The sequence below is a fragment of the Somniosus microcephalus genome, chromosome 14, assembly GCF_052327205.1.
Source record: "Somniosus microcephalus isolate GS21.2 chromosome 14, FLI_Smic_1.0, whole genome shotgun sequence".
Taxonomy (NCBI): Eukaryota; Metazoa; Chordata; class Chondrichthyes; order Squaliformes; family Somniosidae; genus Somniosus; species Somniosus microcephalus.
This window is the reverse complement of record NC_141000.1, coordinates 55,187,392-55,203,392: the sequence shown is the minus strand read 5'-3', so window position 1 is coordinate 55,203,392 and position 16,001 is coordinate 55,187,392. Positions and strand designations below refer to the sequence as shown.

General features: G+C 43.6%; 1 protein-coding gene across 1 annotated transcript in view; it reads left to right on the top strand.

The window, feature by feature from the left end:
* LOC147107497 (pyruvate dehydrogenase (acetyl-transferring) kinase isozyme 3, mitochondrial) overlaps nucleotides 1-16,001 on the top strand; it is a 125,363-nt gene that overhangs the window by 16,740 nt on the left and 92,622 nt on the right. The gene's annotated exons all lie outside the window — the stretch shown is intronic.

Here is a 16,001-nt window from a genome sequence, read left to right as displayed (position 1 = left end):
AGGGTCTCCAGAATCGTCGTGGTTTGCTGTGCACTTCACAACATGGCACAGCGTCGTGGCTTGCAGATTCCTGAGGACCAAGTTGTTCCTCACATACCCTCCTCAGATGATGATGAGGAGGAGGAGGAGGGCGAAAACGAGCATCCTGCAGAGGACCATCAACCAGCGGCAGCATTACGCGAGAACATTGCTGCCCGGGATGCTAGGAACGCACTCATCCTGGCCAGATTTGCTTAGCCTAGTAAATCAAACACTTTTGTCTCGCTGCTTCTTACCTGAGCATCGACAATGGCCAAACCCTGCGGATTCCTAGCTATTTGACCAGCATCCTGACAACTGCAAGTAATCCTAAGCCCTCAATGTGAAAGCCCCATTCGCAAAATGACACACGCCAGAACTGCAACAGTTGCCATCAGAATTTTTATGGACAAGAACCAACTGATGGCATTTTTACAATATACACAACATTTCACCCAAGTGACTACCCTTGTGACTATTTGTGCTTTATTTTCCTCTTGCGCATGCTCCTACGTAGTGGTTCCCTTGTGGCTTCAGCAGATGTGGAGGCTCCTTGGACACTTTCCTGCTGCTCCTGTCTCAACACCTTTGGCGGGCGTCCTCTGGGGTGGCGAGGCTGTGAGGGCTCGTCAGCAGTCTGTTGCTCCTGTGGCTGTGCAGGGGTTGAGACGTCTATCTCACTTGGGTGTGGACTCCGGCGGGACTCTGACCGAGGGCTCTGCAGTGGCATGGAAGTGTGAGCGCTTGGAGAGGAACCCCCACTTCCTTGAGGTCTGCCACCAACCTCCCTCTCATGGGTCAGGTCCCCCTCAGTGCGTGCAAGTGGCTTGAGAGCACCCTGCTGCACATCAGGGGGGCCATGGGGACCCGTATCTGCAATGGCAGTCCTACTCAGAAGGACTTCCATGAAGGTCTGTTTTCTCTGTTCAATAGATGCCCATCGCTCCTCAAGAGATGTCATTCTATTCTGAACACTCACCATGTTTTCCATACCCTGGCAACTAACCTCCTCCATGGCCGTAGCCCTCCTCTCCTCTACCGTAGCCACCCTCTCCTCTGGTAGCCAGCCTTACCATGGAGGCAGCCATCCTTTCCATGTTGATGCGTTCATGCGCCACTGACTCCACAAAGGCTCTGCTCATGGTCGCTATGGACTCCCCCATTCGCTCCACACTCGCCGCAACCCTGGAGACAAAACCTGCCAGAGTTCCATCACCTCTGATCTTATGGATGGACCCAGAGGCAGAGGGTCGACATGCAGCTGAGCCGAGTTGGCAGAGTCCTGCGCCCTCCGATGAGGACTCTCCACTGCTGTCCCTGTCTCCACAACCTGCTGATGCTCACTTGTGAGCTGTGATACACCAGGTGACAACACTACTCTATGTCCCGAAGGTCCCCCCCGAGGTGTGAGTGTCTGCGCTGGTGCTGGGTGTGCTTATTTCTGCTGACGCTGCGCCCTCAGAGGTTGCAGATTCCTCTGAGGAGTCTGGAATCTCAGGCTCTTCCTCCTGCACAGTGGGGACGGGGGCTCTCGATGGTCCTGTGGGGGAGTAATAGAAAGAGTTCGCGATGTGATGCCAAGGTTACATGCACATTGCATTTTGCAGATGATCATAAGTCCATATGATGTAGCTTCAGAATCATTATCAGCGACTCATGCAATGTCAATGAGAGAGATGGAAAACTATTTTGTCACCAGCTTGCGGGGATGCACCTGTCTGTCCTTCCCCAACTTCCACATCTGTATCAGCCCCGACAATCTCCAGGACGGCTTCCTCCCAGGGGGTGAGCTGGGCTAATGAGGGTGGCCCTCCTCCTGTCCTGGCTCGCGCTCTCCTGTTGTGAGCTCTCTTTTCCTGCAATGAGGGAGACAAGTGGAGCTTGAGTGAGGAGTGAGTGTAGAGATTGCATAGCATTGATACTTGGAAGGAGACAAAGATGGAGTGAGGTTGCAAGACCAAGGGCCCTCCCTGTGTGTTGTCAGTTGTGTTCAAAGCATCAGAGTGAGAGGGAGTGTGAGGGCTGCATGGTTGAATAGTTATGTGAATGTGAGCATAGAGAGGGAATGGCTACGGGTGCATGGATGTGAGTGTCTAGTGGGATGTGGAGGAAGAGATTGCTAAAGCTGAGTGCTGGTGAGGAAAGGCAATGGGGATCAGATTGAGGGTGATGGAAACTTCATACTTACTTTTCCAGTGCGATGAAGGTCATGGAATCTTTTCCTGCACTGCATCCAGGTGCGCCGTGTGAACCCAAGGAGTTGACTTCCCCAGCCACCTGTAGCCACACAGCCTTCGTCTGACTGGGATACCTCTTCCTCCCTGAAGAAGGGAACAGGACCTCCCTGTGGGCCCTAGCCCCATCCAGCAATGCCTGCAGTGATGCCTCATCAAATTTTGGCGCAGCTCTTGCCCTCCCGCTGGCCATTGTTCCTGCAGGCTCCTGTGCCATCATAAGGGGAAAGCTTGGAAACCTGCAGAAGAAGCAAGGCTTGCTGTGGACCGTAAATGCAGCAGCAATGATGACGTCATATTATGCGACTTTCTGACTGGAAATACTCATTCGCCAAGGGTTCCCACACGTTGGAAATCAATTGGCCAATTGAGTTAAAATTGCATCAATCTCACACACCCATTTAGATTCATGTGGGAAACACCAAATTCGGGGAACCCGACAAGTCCCCGCACCTGAGTTAAAATCGACCCCCTAGAATTTATACCACTTGTATGAAATGTTTTTTATTCAATGGTTTTGTTTGCATAACTTATTTTCGATGTCCAGTACTGTTTCTGTCAATGCTACTAATTAGCATGTCAAAGGCTAGCCTAAACTGCTATTTTTGACTAATTACCACTGCAAAAATATAACTGCTTTAAAACTGGCAGTTTGTGGGGGGGAAAAAATCAGAATTGTTACTGGTAATTAGAAGTAATATTACATGCCACCACTGATGACATTTATTTGTGTTCTTTTAATTACAGTGTCAAAAAAATCATCAAATTAGTTGAAATTTTTAACTCCCTGACAAGTTATTAAAGCACAGGATTGTTGTGGCTCTACTTGCCCATGATTCCCACATTTTAATTCTGACTAATGGGATTTTCAGGATGACTGACAAAATCTTCAAGGGAGGAGATAAAGGTTCTTTTACATAAAGAATGGGAGACATTAAACAAAGGTGTTTTACAATAACCCAGGCGAAATCAAAAATCATTATACCTGTAGTAATCTTGCAGTATTTGTATTTTATATTGAATTTATTTAAACAAGTCAGTGTAAATTATTGAGTACAAAATTTACTGCACATCTGAACAGGAGCAACAATCAAGTCCATGGAACTCTGGATTTATGCAGTTCCTTTTGCTTGTAGGATAAATTCTGTATTCAAATGCTTGCTTCTGATTATGATAGAATTAACTTTTTGAACTCCTTCCTAACCGGCTTCACACCTCTACCCTTTTAACTCCAGTAAATCCAAAACCCTGCAGCCCATGTCTTCTTGTGCACTAGATTATGCACTTCCCCAGCAAATTGATTTTATTCACCCGAACAGAATGATCTTCTCCAACTGAATGTCCCATCAACCATCCCCTCTCCACTTCTCAGACACTGACTTACTCCTTTTTTCCTTTTCTATTCCTACACTGAATCTAATTATACCATGGTCATTGCTTCTGAAATTCTCCCGTACATTTTAAATAACCTTCGTGCTCTACTTATCACCCAGAACCAGGTCAAATGGTACTTCTTTCCTTATTGGATAACAACTCATTGACTGAGAAAAGAGCCTTGAAAGTACTGCAAAAAAAATCCTTTTCACCATAAACTTTTTCCTCATCTCAGTCTGTTTTTGGATAATTTAAATATCCTACAATTGTAAATCTATTGTTATCACATACCTCTCTAATTTGTCTACAAATTTCATCCACTATTTCTTTATCAGTGTTCAATGGTCTGTACTATACTCTCAGTAATGTGACCAATCTCTTGCTGTTCCTAAACTAAATCCCAAGGGATTCGGTTTGGATCATTTCCCTATCAAAGCGCTCGAGTACAAGAGTTTAAATATTGTCTTGAATTAATACCTTTCTTCCTTTCCCATTCCTCCTGAAAGTTTTATACCCAGATGCATTATATTGCTGATCCTGACCCACCAGAAGTCACATTTCAGTTACTGCTATTATGTCAACATTTGCTATTTTAATCTATGAATCCAGTTGGCCAATTTTGTTATACTCTTTGCAATAATATACATGCATTTTAGTTCGGATTTTTTTGGTTTGTTTTTCCATTTTTTTTTTTGCTTGCCACATCCTGATTCCTTTTAGATTATCTTGTCATGTTTAACCTCTTGCTACCTTCTCTTTACCCATATGCATTAAAACATATATACCCGTCTCTGTCTAAATGTTTGCTTGTAAAAATAGAACTAGACAGATCTAGGCTTCTGACATTTTATTGGCCTTATTTAATGCAAATATAAGAATTATAGTACAAGTGATCAAGGGACGAATTCTATTATTGTTGTTGGTTGGGCTTACTTTCTTCTGCTGGCCTTGGAGCGGTTATTCCGATTATTCAAGCTGACCACGATGACCGCTCCCCTCTCCATACAATGTTACTGGTGTTTCCACGGTGCTGAGGGCCAGCGTTTTCACTCCTGTTGCACACCATTTTAGCAGATAACCAATAAGTACCAGAGGAATTAAAGCACACACAATGATCAAAAAACACTCGCACACTCTGCTTTTCGTCTTACTATTTTACCAACGAACACACAAGTTTAAAGTACACATGCATATGCCATGCAAATGAGTATTGAGATCGCATTTCCAACGACAATGCATAACTCATTTTTTATTTACTAATCAAAAATGCAATGAGCCACATCTGGCTTTCCAATTAGCTACATGTGGCTAGTGGCTAATCTGTTTGGACAACTGTGTTAGAGTACATAGTGCACTAAACCAGTTTTAATTTTGTATATACGTTCATAACCTCTAATATGATCCTGAGATTTTGTGGGCCTAAAATAAATGTGTATCTTTTTGGAATCTAGTATTCATTTCTGCCAAGAGCATCCGTTTCTAGGCAAGGGGAGGAGCCATATCAGTGAAGATATTTACTGTATATTCTATTCCCTAAATAACAGAAAATGATTTTTCCTTATTAACACATTTTCTCCCCCCCCCCCCCCCCCCCCCCAAGTTATAAGGAAATCTAGTGATCCAAATTCAGTTTGCTGCTTTTTGGCCTCATGCCTGATCCATTAATAACCTATGATAGTGTTTTGGATTTGGATTAGCAGGCCAGCAATCATAAATTCATGACAAAGGACCTGTAGATTGAATGACTTTTATATTCTTAATTGGTCAGAAAAACATTTTGAGTGATAAATTGGCAAACTTCAGTCAAAGGAATATTCTCAATACTGAAGTAATTCTGAAGTAGGAGGCCAGACAAATGCAGATTTCATATTGAAGAAATATAGACTTCAGATTCTGCCCGATATAACATTTAATTTGTCTATTAAAGTAAACCTATGGGTGTTTTCTTTCAAATGGCTGGACAATTCCTCACTTTATTTTTTTTATACCTGGTTTATGACCGGTTGTGTAACACTGTGTAGAGCAACATAGTACAGTATGGTGCTGGTGGTGTGTGGCTTTTTTATTGTTATGTCAACAAATATAGAATTAATAATTAATCAAAAATCTAATTTTGGCTCTTCCTCCTATGTATTAAAGTAGCTTGAAGAGATGTCACACAAAAGTTCACTAAAAATTCATGTTTGTTCTTCAGTTGAATGAACAGAATGCTGCATTGTTGGATGTGCATTCATTCACCTGAAGATCGTATGTCAGGGTGATGGGATAAGAGTTTCCACCTGCAGTTTGCTACAAGGCAGGTTCCAAGTATCGCTTATGGTACAAGTGAAGGTCTAGTGGCAAATTAGAAAGCCTAGTTTCTAACCTCTTTATCCCATGGTATCCTACAACTACTCGTATTTAATTTTTTTAAAGGAATATACCTTTACAATCTTTTTTTTTAAGCATCCCACTGTTGCTCTACAATCCTGTGTGCCAAGTTTTCCTTCCACCTCACCTAGCCCACTCCTCATCTTTGAAAATCTGCCCTAATCCAATCTGGTGTTCTAGTTTTTGTACTGACTCTTTCCCTTTCTACTTGGATCTTAAATCTTACCATATTTTTGTCACTTCTTCCAAGGTGCTCACCTACATTTAGATGATCTACCTGATCAATTCATTTCTCGTATTACTCATAATCAGATCCAGCAATGCTTCCCTCCTTGTAGGTTTAATAACATACTGCTTGAGGAAGGAGTCCAGTACAGATTTTAGCAATTCCATTCCCCTTTCTCCATTTATTCCCTTTGTCCCAGTCAATAAGTGGATAATTAAAATCTCCCAGAATAATAATGTTGTTATTCCTGCTCATGCCTCTAATCTGACTGCAAACCTCCACTTCCATTTCCTTCTCACAATTTGGAGGTCTGTAATACACCCCTACTATTTTAACAAGTCCTTTTTTAAAAAAATATTTGACTCTTTACCCCTTCATTGTCTACATCAACACTCAGTACAACTTGTATTCTTCTTTTACCAATACTGCCACTCTGCCTCCTTTCTTATCTTTTATATCCCTCCTAAATAGGCGTAGTTATATTTATTTTCCATTTTTGTCCAGTTTGCAGCTTGATTTCTGTTAGTGCTGTTAAGTCTAGATCTTCCTGTAAAATAATTGTTTTCAGTTCTCCCAGTTTATTTTCCATATTTTGCCCATTGCAATCAATGTATTTTAACATGTTTTGCTTTTTTTTTAAAGTATTCCCTTTCCCTTTTTTTGTGTAAGCTACCCCCTACCTTTAATCCAATCTTATTCCCATTAACAAATGGTCCATTTGATTTTATACTCCTATTCCATATTCCTTTGGCTAAATAGTTCTTTACATGAATATTATCCTCATCTACTTCTCCCTTCACTCTTGGCTGAGCCTGATTTTTATTTTCCCAGCTCTCCTCCGCCTCCCCCTCCTAGCTTAAATGCCTCTTCATTACTCTATTTAACCATTTTGCCAGTACATGAGCACCCTCCCTGTTCGGATGTAGCCATCTGTTGCTTGTTGGTGATAATATTTGACTACCTTACAATTCTGTTTGAGTGTGTAATTTGCCCTGTGTGCTCCTGTTCGAACCTTTCCTTTCTGTCTTTCCTTCCCCATTGGACTATCGCTCATTTCCTCCAATATTCTTTCTGCCTATCTGTTATCGGTGTGAATACCCTCTCCAATCTTCTCCAAAAAACTTCTCTTTGCCTCTGATGTGCCAAATTATCTCCATCTCCTTTTCAAGTTCTGAGGTTTTGAGCTTGAGCAATGAGAATTAGTGACACTGCCCTGGATGTATTTGGCAGCCTCATCAGCCTACATAAGAGAGATGGTATGAGGACACATACTTGTCTAAGTTTTGAGCTACAGTTGATTAGAAGAATTATGGCCATTGACCCCCAACTCTAGTAATCAACTTCATCATGAGGTTGATATGTGCCAAAGCCTTCTGAAATTTTCAGTAGAGCTTCATGATTCACTGAGTCAAATGCTGACTTGAAAGCTACATAAGCACAGTACCACAACTGAGAGAACTCATTTTGGAGTTCTGCTAGAAGACATACTGGACTGGAATTTGCGGTTAGCGGCGAATGAACGGCGCTCGCCATTCATTGCACTTACACCTGCCCACAGACTTTCTGTGAGCTTTTACACTGCGATTTGCGGTTATTAGAGAGTCAAAACAGCGCGGCGCCCTCTACAGGGGACCTGGGACCTGTGTGAACAGGGCAAGCGATGGTGTGTGTCCTCAACCAATCCGATTGAAGAATGCTTACTGAGTCTAAACTAGGAAGTGTAAAGTAGAATATTTAATTCAATGCAAAATTGTGTACAGAGAGCGCAATAAAGAGACGGAAAGAAAGATCCAATTGAGAGAGAGATGAGAGACAAAGAAAAAGTTTTTTTTTAATGTTTAAAATATCCGACAGTAATTAAAACCTGAATGAATGAGACACCACACTTTTTAAAAGTAAATTTTCCGTGCCAGAGAAGTTTTGGCAGTAATTAAGACATACCACACCATTAAAAATTCACTCACACTTGAATGGACAAGCCCTAACTTTTTTTCTGGCGTGTTTAATGGGTATCTAGTGGGTAAGTACCGCAACTTCACGCCCTTCATGTGTGTGAATGCCAGTGAGGTACCAGTGGAGCGAAGCTTCTGAAGAGCAGGGCAACTCTGACAGCAACCTTTTGATTTCTGCATTTAACTACACATGGGCGTAGAGAGTCAAAACAGCGCGGCGCCCTCTACAGGGGATCTGGGACCTGTGTGAACAGGGCAAGCAATGGCGTGTGTCCGCAACCAATCCGATTGAAGAATGCTTACTGAGGCACGCAGAGTCTAAGCCAGGAAGTGTAAGTTAGAATATTTAATTCAATGCAAAATCGTGTAGAGAGAGCTGTAGTTGCTGACCGATTTTCTCCTTAATAACAGTGAGTGCTGATAGCCTCACCATTATTCTTACTGCAAAATCCAGGCCATAAAAGAAGGAATTGGCATTCATATAGTACCATATCATATCCTCAGGACATTTCAAAGTGCTGCACTGCCAATCAATTATTTTTACAGTGCAGTCAGGGTAAATGCAAAAACAACATAAAATCCAATTGACACACAGCAATGTCCCACTAAACAGAAAGTGAGATGAATGACCAGCTCCAGTATTTGTTTTGAATGGTGTTAAGGGAAGGATGTTGGACAGGACACTGGGAGAACTTCCTGCTATTCAAATAGAACCATGTGATCTCTTGTGTCCACCTGTGTGGTTTAATGTTTCATCGAAAGATAATGCAGCACTCCCTCAGTACTGCACTGATGTGTCGTCCTAGATTATATAGTCAAATCCTAGAGTGGTGTTTGAATCCACAATCTTAAGACTCCTGAGGCAAGATTGCTACGAGCTAAGCCAAGCTAACCCGCATTGTCACAATACCATCTATAGTTTAATGTTTGACAGTAAAGCCAGATTGTTGTGTTCTCCTGACTTGACTCAGAAGATCCAGTAGTCATTGCAGAATGCCATTTGCAAGAATATTGGAGAACAATTCCAATTTGTAGGTTAAACTTCTTTCAAACAGTGAGGAAGGCCATGCCTATGGTAGGGAATTTAATGTGGGTTATGCTGAAATGGGGAAATGCAACCCATTCTAGCATAAAACCGGCTGGAATATTCACTAACTACATATTACAAAATGTAATTTATTTCTGTAGTACAGTATTAATCAATAATACCAGTACACGGCATTAGTTATTTTGACATTGTAGAGGAAGGAAACAGTTTATTGAAAGATTATTTCATACAGCATTTATTATAATCACTCCATACTGACTACACAAATCTATAATCTGCTGGGTATTAGAATTTTTTTTACAAATCTGATCAGTAAAACCAATGAAATATCTGCACAACACTTGCTGGATATGATATTAGTTTGTAGTAAATATTGTACTTTAGTTGCTGTAAACAAGCTTGCAGTGAAGTATTGACCTTCAGTACAGTATGGAATTTATAGTGTGATCAGATTACAAATATCACCTTGCCTCTCGAGCGTGTGCTGTATGTATTCTGGGCTACTCTTGTGAATGAGCGATGTAGCTATATTAGTAGATCTAATCAGGGAAAAGTGCATTAGATTTTGGCATAAAATTGGTCATTGTTTATACAGTACCTGAGGGGGTTTCTGATGGTTCTGTTCCCAAAACAAGTCTGGGCCCAAGTGTTAAATTTTGCTTTTGTGTATATTTCATAATTTCTGTTTTTTAAATTAACAGTTCTTTTCCTCAGTATGGAATTATCATTTGAGTTGCAATTGAGGACTTAGTATTAGTGTAATCTTTTTAATTTCCATTGACAGCCTTCAAAAGTTGTAAATGCCAAACTTTCTTTGGTGTGATTTCTGATTCAGAGATACAATAACATAACATTGGTTTAACTTGAAAACATAATTAAATTAAATGTAATGGATGTTGTAATTGTTAAGGTTTCCTCCTAAAATTGTGTTGGTGGAATCTGTTAAATCTGACGGTTGTGAAACAGTTACTTTCACAATTTAAAGTAGATTCTTAGGTATGGTGCTTCACTGTTAAGTTTTACTGCTGTCACAAATACTGGGGAAGGTAGTAACAGTAAATGAATATTATGGGTGGTGCTATACTTGTAGCCTGCTAACAGATTATCTGGTCATTTACCTTCTTGCTGTTTGTGGGACATTGCTGTCTGCAGGTTGGCTGCTGTTTCCCTATATAACAAGTGCTTATACAATAATGGTATAACATTAGCAGCCCTCCAGCACTACTCCTGTATTCAGTAGGGATTGAAAGATTGTGACCAATCCCTCCGCTAGTTCTACCTTTGCTTCTCTCAGCAACCTAGGACGCATTCCATCTGGACCAGGTGACTTACCAACTTTCAGTAATGCTAATCCCTTTAGTACGTCTTCTCCATCTATTACTATCCTGTCGGTAACTCCCCTCTCCTCTTTTAGTGTAACCTTCACATCATCCGCTTCCTTTGTGAAGACAAATGCAAAGTACTCTCATTTAATACTTTAGCCATGCCCTCTGCCTCTACATGAAGATTTCCCTTTGGGTCTTTAATAGGCCCAACTTTTTCCCCAGCTAACTGCTTACACTTTATGGGCCATAATTTGCGACCCCTACGGGTGCCATGGTGTGGAGATGCCGGTGTTGGACTGGGGTGGACAAATGTAAGAAGTCACACAACACCAGGTTATAGTCCAACAGCTTTATTTGAAATCACAAGCTTTCGGAGCGCTGCTCCTTCATCAGGTGAAGTGGAGAAATGCATAAAGACAACAGCTTATATAGTCAGGGAATAATGTCAGATGTTTACAGGTAATCTTTCTAACTGCCATTTATCACACCTCGGCAGAGAGATAATTACAGCAATCAAAGGTGTGAATGGTGTCCAAACAGGTCAGTCAGGAAAACATTACATCAAAGAACAATGAGGTGGGGTCACAAGGGGTCTAATGTTGCAGATGCTGGGGTCTGTATGAAAAACAAAAAAACAGACAAAAAACATTTTTTTTGCTGGAAATCATAGCAGGTCCGGCTGCATCTGTGTAGGGAGAACAAGCCAACGACGACTCGAGTCTGGATGACCCTACGTCAGGTGGGGTTACATGTAGCGTGACATGAACCCAAGATCCCGGTTGAGGCCGTCCTCATGGGTGCGGAACTTGGCTATCAGTTTCTGCTCGACGATTTTGCGTTGTCGTGTGTCTTGGAGGCCGCCTTGAAGAATGCTTACCCGAAGATCGGAGGCTGAATGTCCTTGACTGCTGAAGTGTTCCCCGACTGGGAGAGAACACTCCTGCCTGGCGATTGTTGCGTGGTGTCCGTTCATCCGTTGTCGCAGTGTCTGCATGGTCTCGCCGATGTACCATGCTCCGGGGCATCCTTTCCTGCAACGTATGAGGTAGACAACGTTGGCCGAGTCACATGAGTATGTACCATGTACCTGGTGGGTGGTGTCCTCACGTGTGATGATGGTATCTGTGTTGATGATCTGACATGTCTTGCAGAGGTTGCTGTGGCAGGGTTGTGTGGTGTCGTGGTCGCTGTTCTCCTGGAAGCTGGGTAATTTGCTGCGAACGATGGTCTGTTTGAGGTTAGGCGGCTGTTTGAAGGCGAGTAGTGGAGGCGCGGGGATGGCCTTAGCAAGGTGTTTGTCGTCATCGATGACATGTTGAAGGCTGCGAAGAACATGGCGTAGTTTCTCCGCTCCGGCGTAAAAGGTGCGCACGTGCCCATAAGGGCAGCGCGAGTTCCGGATTTAGGCATGCGAAGCACATGCGCTAAAACCCAGAAGTTGCGATCTGTCAAGAATCTTCTTGACAGGTGATCCGCATCCCCGGGAAAAGGGCCTCCGCGGATGGACTTTTGCCCAGCGAATGCCCGTGAGATTCTTACACCTGGTAAAAGGCTGAAGGCCTGCTTTTACCAGCGTAAGAGTTTTAAAAAACATAACATTAAATTTTTTCATTCATTTAAGCATTAAAGCACATGTAGAATAAGGTAAGTTTATTTTTAGAAAAGCAAAATATTGCGGATGCTAGAAATCTGAAATAAAAACAGAAAATGCTGGAAATACTCAGCAGGTCAGGCAGCATCTGTGGAGAGAGAAACAGAGATAACGTTTCAGGACAATGACCCTTCGTCAGAACTGGAAAAAGCCGGAGATCAAACAGGTTTTTAAGCAAGTGCAGGGGCAGGGAAAGGGGGGAGGGGAGGAAAGAATAAAAGGGAAGGTCTGTGATGGGATGGAAGGCAGGAGAGAGTAAGAGACATTAATAGATGGTGCAAGGCAAAAGGAGATGGTAATGGGACAAGCTAAGAAACAAAAGATGCCTCTAGATGAAGTGTAAATGGCACTGGCAGAATGAAAGACAGCTGCCATGAGGGAGAGAGAAAAAAATAAATAATAAATAAAATAAATGGAAAAAAAAGGAAAGGGGCAGAGGTTATGGTCTGAAATTGTTGAACTCTATATTGAGTCCAGAAGACTGTAAAGTGCCTAATCGAAAGATGAGGTGCAGTTCCTCGAGCTTACGTTGAGCTTCATTGGAACACTGTAACTGGCCGAGGACGGTGAGGTCTGAGTGGGAGTGGAGCGGAGAATTAAAGTGACAGACGACTGGAAGCTCGGGGTCACCCTTACGGACTGAACGGAGGTGTTCCGCAAAGCAGTCACCCAATCTGCGTTTGGTCTCCCCAATGTAGAGGAGACCGCATCGTGAGCAGCGAATACAGTATACTAAATTGCAAGAAGTACAAGTAAATCGCTGTTTCACCTGGAAGGAGTGTTTGGGGCCCTGGACAGTGGGAAGGGGGGGAGGTGTAAGGGCATGTGTTGCATCTCCTGCACTTGCACGGGAAGGTGCCGGGCGAAGGGGAAGGGGTGTTGGGGGTGATAGAGGAGTGGACCAGGGTGTCGCGGAGGGAGCGGTCCCTTCAGAATGCTGAAAGAGGAGGTGAGGGCAAGATGTGTTTGGTGGTGGGATCACGCTGGAGATGGCGGAGGATGATTCGTTGAATGTGGAGGCTGGTGGGGTGAAAGGTGAGGGCAAGGGGAACCCTATTGTGGTTCCGGGAGGGAGGGGAAGGGGTGAGAGCAGAAGTGCAGGAAATAGAACGGACACGGTCAAGGGCCATGTCAACCACAGTAGAGGGGGATCCTTGGTTGAGGACAAAGGAAGACATGTCGGAAGCACTGGTATGGAAGGTGGCATCATCAAAGCAGATGCGGCGGAGACGGAGAAACTGGGAGAATGGACTAGAGTCCTTACAGGAAGCGGGGTGGGAGGAAGTGTAGTCCAGGTAGCTGTGGGCTTTTAGAGAATGTTTGTCAATAGCCTATCCTCAGAGATGGAGACGGTGAAGTTGGAGATGGACCATGTGAAGGTGAGGGAAGGGTGGAAATTGGAAACAAAGTGAATGAAATTTTCTAGTTCAGGGCTGGAACAAAGAATGTTCCACATATCCCACGAAAAGGCAGGCATAGCTGGGACCCATGCGGGTTCCCATAGCAACACCTTTAATTTGGAGGAAGTGAGTGGAGTCAAAGGAGAAGTTGTTCAATGTGAGAACAAGTTCAGCCAGGCGGAGGAGGGTGGCGGTGGATGGGGACTAGTTGGGCCTCTGTTCAAGGAAGAAGCGGTGCGCCCTCAGGCCATCCTGGTGGGGGATGGAGATGTAGAGGGATTGGACGTCCATAATGAAAAGGAGACGGTTGGGGCCAGGAAACTGGAAACTTAAAAGTGACGGAGGGCATCGGAAGAGTTGCGGATGTAGGTGGGAAGAGACTGGACAAGGGGAGAAAAAATAGAGTCGAGATAGGAAGAGATAAGTTCCGTGGGGCAAGAACAGGCTGCAATGATAGGTCTACCGGGGCAGTCCTGTTTGTGGATCTTGAGAAGGCGGTAGAAGCAGGCTGTGCGAGGTTGGGAAATTATGAGGTTGGCAGCCGTGGAGGGAAGATCTCCAGAGGAGATGAGGTCAGTGACAGTCTTGGAAACGGTGGCTTGATGTTCGGTAGTGGGGTCATGATCTAGGAGGAGGTGTCAGAGAGTTGGCGTTCAGCCTCCGCTAGGTAGAGGTCAGTTCGCCAAACAACAACAGCACCACCCTTGTCAGCAGGTTTAATGACAATGTTGGGGTTGGATCTGAGAGAACGGAGTGCTGCAAGTTCAGAGGGAGGTAGGTTGGAGTGAGTGAGGGGAGCAAAGAAATTGAGACGGCCGATGTCACGTCGGCAGTTAGCAATGAAAAAGATCTAGAGAGGGTAAGAGGCCAGAGGGAGGGGTCCAGGTAGAACGAGAATTCTGAAAGTGGGAGAACGGGTCAGCTGTGCGGGGGGAAGACTCCTGGCCAAAGAAGTGGGCACGGAGACGAAGGCGGCGGAAAAAGAGCTCAGCATTGTGCCGAGCTCGAAATTCATTGAGATGGGGGCGTAAGGGGATGAAGCTCAGGCCTTTGCTAAGGACTGATCGTTTGGGGTCAGAGAGGGGAAGGTCAGAGGGGATAATGAAAACACGGCAGGGGGTGAGATTGGAAGAAGGGATAGGGTCGGAGGAAAGTGAAGGGGAAGAAGGTTCCGGAGGGGTGTTGGTGTCCAAGAGTTGTTGAAGCTTGCGATCCTTGACACCTGAAAGGAAGAAAAAACGTTTTTTGTTAAAGCACCGGATGAGGCGAAGGATGAAGTGGAACTGCAGACCTGGACAGCTGGTTTTAAATTTTTGTTTTAAATGTTTAATTATATTGTATTTTAATTAATTTTAAATATGTAATTTAAAAAAATGTATTTGTTATGTTAAATCTATTTTTAATGTCACCCCCATTCATACTTATGGAGGTTCTTTGATTGGTTGGGCTGGGCCATGTGATCCCAGGGGCGCTTGCGAACCGTCTGCGCCCCGGGATACGTGGGCCTCTCCTCAGGCCTGCGCATAGAGGCCCAGGAGTGCAAGTGTCCGAACCTCCGGGACCATCAGGTAAGTTCGTAGATTTTTTGCTGGTCGGAGGCATCAGTCTGCCAGAAGCCTCCGACTGCAATTTCAGCCCCTATATGTTTATAAAATCTTATAGGGTTCACTAATGTTGACTGCTATTCTTTTCTCATAACCTCTCTGCCTCCTGCATTAACTTTTTCAGTTCCCTCCTGTACTTCCCTAATCTTCCTGGTTATTTACTGAATCTTGCTCCTGACATTTGTCATTAGCCTCCTTTTTCTTTTAACTTTTTTTTCCCTTGTCATCCAGGGTGCATTAGCTTTGGATGCTCTACCTTTTCCCTTCAAAGGAATATGTCTAGTTCGCACCTGAACTATCTCTGCCCTCCGTTGCTCCGTTACTGCTTTACCCTGCAATTGCATTTTCCAATCTACCTGTGCTAGGTCCTTTAAATCACTGAAATTATCTCTTCCTCAGTTGAACATTTTTACTTTTGATATTTTCTGGTCTCTTTCCATAATTACGTTAAACCGAATAATGTTGTGGTCACTGTTTGTTAGAGGATGATCTACTGTAACATAATCCACTTGCCCTACTTAATTTCCCAGAACCAGATCCAACACTGCTTCCTTCCTTGTTGGACTGAAGACATATTAATCGAGAAAGTGAAAACATTTACTACTGTGCCAATTCATTTACAGTATGACTGAATGTAATTACATTGTCATAATGCAATTGACCTCTTGTAGTGCAAGTCTGAGTACCATTTTTTTTTTAAAGATCTTATTTGGTGCGCAAAAAGCAATCAAATGTACCTTGTCAGTTAATACATGTATTGTATACAGCCCATTGTGTCATCTGCTTTGGTAGAGCACAG